The sequence below is a fragment of the Myotis davidii genome, unplaced genomic scaffold (genome assembly GCF_000327345.1).
Source record: "Myotis davidii unplaced genomic scaffold, ASM32734v1 scaffold238, whole genome shotgun sequence".
Lineage (NCBI taxonomy): Eukaryota > Metazoa > Chordata > Mammalia > Chiroptera > Vespertilionidae > Myotis > Myotis davidii.
The window spans coordinates 9,361,767-9,366,032 of record NW_006293779.1 but is presented as its reverse complement, the minus strand read 5'-3'; positions in this window follow the sequence as shown (position 1 = coordinate 9,366,032).

Below are 4,266 nucleotides of genomic sequence, written 5' to 3'. Positions count from 1 at the left end.
CATCAAAAGGTTGATGGAACCTGGGGATTCAGCAGGGCTGAATACATATTACCTGCTGCTGGAATAGCTAAGGGCATTTCCCCACACCTAAAGATCTGTATATATTATTGCCTGTTACCAGACAGCTGAGGGCATTTTAATCTACATGTTATTGCCTCCTGCTGGCCAAACACCTGAACAGCTGAAGGCAGTTCCCCCCAAAACAGACACTACCTACTGTATACTAAACCTTAACCTTTGATACCCTACATAATAAAAGAGAAACATGTAAATTGACAGTCCCTCCACAACACTCACCAATTAATCAGGAGTGAGTATGCAAAATAACCTGACAAAGATGGCGGGTTTATTTGCGTGCACAGGCGCCAGGCAGAGAGCCGGCAGAGAGTGGAGTGGCTTGGGGAAACTGGCTCCCCAAGCCACCAGATGGAGAGCAGAGAGGGAGAGCTGGCGGCTTGGAGGACTTGGCAGAGTGGGAGGCCATGGAAGACGGGAAAACCACGATTATGAAGTAGCAACAAAAATAATTTTATGGTTGGGTGTCACCACAACATGAGGAACTCTATTAAAGGGTCATGGCATTAGGAAGGTTGGGAACCACTGCACTAGAGCAAAGTGAGCCTTGAGCAATGTTGCGGTTGGGGATGGAGGGAAAGCAAAGGTGAAAGACATAAGTAAAATCAGAGTGTCTAGGAAAAATTAAAGGGAAGCTATCCTAAAACTTTCAGGAAATCTCCACCAATGAAGCAAAGAAAAAAAAAAGCCTCTATTATTCTGTGAGCAACAAACCAAACTGAGTTGGGGTCTTACACAATTCGCTCACATGATTGCAAAGACAGACAGAAACTACTGGATTAGAGAGGGTTCCCCTGAGAGCTCCCAGGTTGGAGAGGGTGCAGGTAGGGCTGAGGGACCCCCACACCCCGCAGTGCATGAATGTCATGCACCAGGCCTCTAGTGTATATATACTTTACCTTGGGGCAATTTGTTTAATAAAGAGCAAGGGGTCCAGAGATTCAGAGAACTTGGTTCCTACAGCTAAGCTCCTCTGGCTCCCCCATGGATTACAAATTTATATTACATTTCTAGTCTCTTTATTAATTTACGCTACAGCACCTTCTCCAGATTCCTGAACCCTTCTGGGTGCAGAGAAACACCCACTGCACCTCAACTTGTTGTTCTACACATTTATGCATTCATTGGTTGATCCTTGTACGTGCTCTGACTCGGATTGAACCCACAGCCTTGGCATATTGGGACAATGCTCCAACCAACTGTGCTACTGGGCCAAGGTCTCAACTCTTAATTAACAGAAAAAACAGAGTTCAGGGAGCAGGAACTACTTCGAAGACTTCCTTCCCCCTGCTCCATGGCAATAACCAGCTTCACCTCCTTTATTCTAGCCTCAGGAGGAGACCTCTCCCGCAGTCCAGGATATTGTTCCTGCTTATTCCTCAATCCTATATTGGGCCGTGGCCTCCAAATCTCTGCTCCATCACATAGCACTTGTCAAGCCTCTAATTTCAAGCTCTCCCTCACCACTGGCAGAGCATATACATTTTTAACGTCAGGAGATACCAGCAGACTGCTCTCCAAAAGGACTGTTACATCATGGCAGATGACTGGGTGCATGTTTCCAGGAGAGGTTAACTTGAGGAGAGAGTTGGGGTCAGGACCCTTGCCCAGCTGAGAACAGAAGCGCCCGAACTGCGAAGATGTTAGATTACATGCTACTAAACACAGACTTTCAACCTCCTTTGCTCTCAGTACATCAGCAGACAGGCTTCGCCCACTCCTCACACAGGATGCTGGGAGATTTCTTCCTGGGAACACGGAGCAATCCTAGAAATGGCTGCACATACTGAAAGTTGGATACTCTCCAATGAAATGTTACTAGGTCCCTACTCATCACCCCAAGCTGAGGATGACCTAGGGCAGTGATGGCGAACCTATGACACGCGTGTCTGAGGTGACACGTGAACTCATTTTTTTTGTTGATTTTTCTTTGTTAAATGAAATTTAAATATATAAAATAAATATCAAAAATATAAGTCTTTGTTTTACTATGGTTGCAAATATCAAAAAATTTCTATATGTGACACGGCACCAGAGTTAAGTTAGGGTTTTTCAGAATGCTGACACACCAAGCTCAAAAGGTTCGCCATCACTGACCTAGGGTGACCGACCATCCTGTTCTGCCCAGGACTATTGCGGTTTTAGTAGCAAAAGTCCCATGTCCTGGAAAACCCCTCAGACCAGGATGGCAGATCACCCTAGGCACACCTGCTGATAAGTCCCGCCCCTAAACACAGAGCTTCTAATCATTCTTGTGTCTTCCTTTTAGAGATGAGAGGGCAGTCAAGGATTACCAAACCATTTGAAGGAAAGCAAATTCTAATGCAAATAAACAGATTGAGCAACACAGAAAAAAACTAACAAATGCAAGAAGCCAAAGACAATGAGAATGTACCCACAACACAGGAGACTATAAAAAAGAAGAGAGCAGAACTCTTAAAATTGAAGTATATGAGTTTCTTGTTTAAAGGAGTCCACTAAAACCCAAATGTAATGTAAGGAAAAACAATCATACCAAGGTCTTGCACTGAAAAGTTTCAGAATCTGAGAACAAAGATCTAAAAAAATTTTTTGGTGGGGACTTCAAATACAAAAGATAAAAAATCAGAATGATATCAAGGCAGCTCTGAATTCTGGGAAACAATAAAAATGCCCTCTGAATTTTAAGGAAACACTATCTCCAACCTAGATGTCTACGTTATTTTCTGACATGCTAGATCTTTTAAAGGATGACTACTTCCCACACATCTCTTTTTAGACAACTACTGGAAGATGTGCCCCACCAGAAATAAGGAATAAAGCAAGACAGAAGAAAATATGGGATCCAGGAAACAGGGAATTAAACTCAGAGGAAAACGGAATCCTCAAGTGGTTTGTGCAGCAGTCAGTGGCCTGGGGAGCAATCAATCCAGATTGGGGCCAAAGAACAAAGTCCTAGGAGGGAGATCACCCAGAAAAAAACCAAACTGACTGATTCCTCAAATGCACTGAGGAGATTTTTTTCACTTGTAGAGAATAATTTTAGGATAAATTAAGAGATTAAAACATAAAAAACTAAGCAAAGGAAAGAGACAATCATTAACTCAGAGAAAACAAACAAAAATGTACAAGAATGTAATCATAATACCCTATAGACTTAGCTATAAAATATGATTGATACAATATAATAAGCTATAACATATTTACAGTTTCATTTTTAATCTTTAAGGATGAGATAGACATATCTATCTATCTATCTATCTATCTATCTATATATAAAAGGTTAGTATGCTAAGTGTCCCTCCGACTGTCTGACTGGTCACTATGATGCACACTGACTACCAGGGGGCAAAAGCTCAATGCAGGAGTCGCCATGACATGCACTGGCCATTTACAAAGAAATGGCACCACAGACTGGCACCCACAAAGCAATACTTGGCTTCCACCAAGTGAGACACAGGCCCCGCCGCCACCCCAGAGCGACACCCCACCAAATCGCACCCAACGCTGCCAAGACCCCATGGTGCAAAATGCAGCCCATAGCCCAGCCCAGCCCAAAAATGGTGGCTGCGAGCACTGGGTAATGATGTTACATAGCAACTCCCAGCTTCCTCTCCCTAGCAGCTAGCCTGCTTGGAATTTCTTCAACCCAGGAACATGGCTTGCTTTATAGCCAGGTGCAAACATTTCACACTTCAACCAAATGTCTGTGAAGCGTTTTCCCGTGCCTCATCTCATTTGATCCTCACAGAAGTCCTGGAATAGGTAGAGAGGAGACTCAGTAGAATCCTATTTTCTTTTCATTAGCCGGAAAACAGAGATTTAGAAAGTTTAGAAACTTGACGCGACTGAAAAGAGGTAAGAAATGGTGGAACATGAAAATGACTTCAGGTTTTATCACTGTGCAGAATATAGTCAAACACTACTGCAGTTAAATATTTGACCCTTTGTTCTCCCTGCGTCATCTATAATAATAATCTGTTTTTTGTTGATATTTACTGCTGTGTTGCTGAAAGAGAAGTTGGGGTGCTTCACTGGGCTGGAAAAAGTTTAGCTAAATCAGAAAGCGGGTCTAATTAAGCAAGTTTATCTATATACTAGTAGCCTGATGCACAAAATTCATGCACGGGTAGGGTCCCTAGACCTGCTCGGCTGGGGCCTCCCTTCCCCAGCTGCCGGCCAGGGCCTTCCTTCATTCCACACCACCCCCCG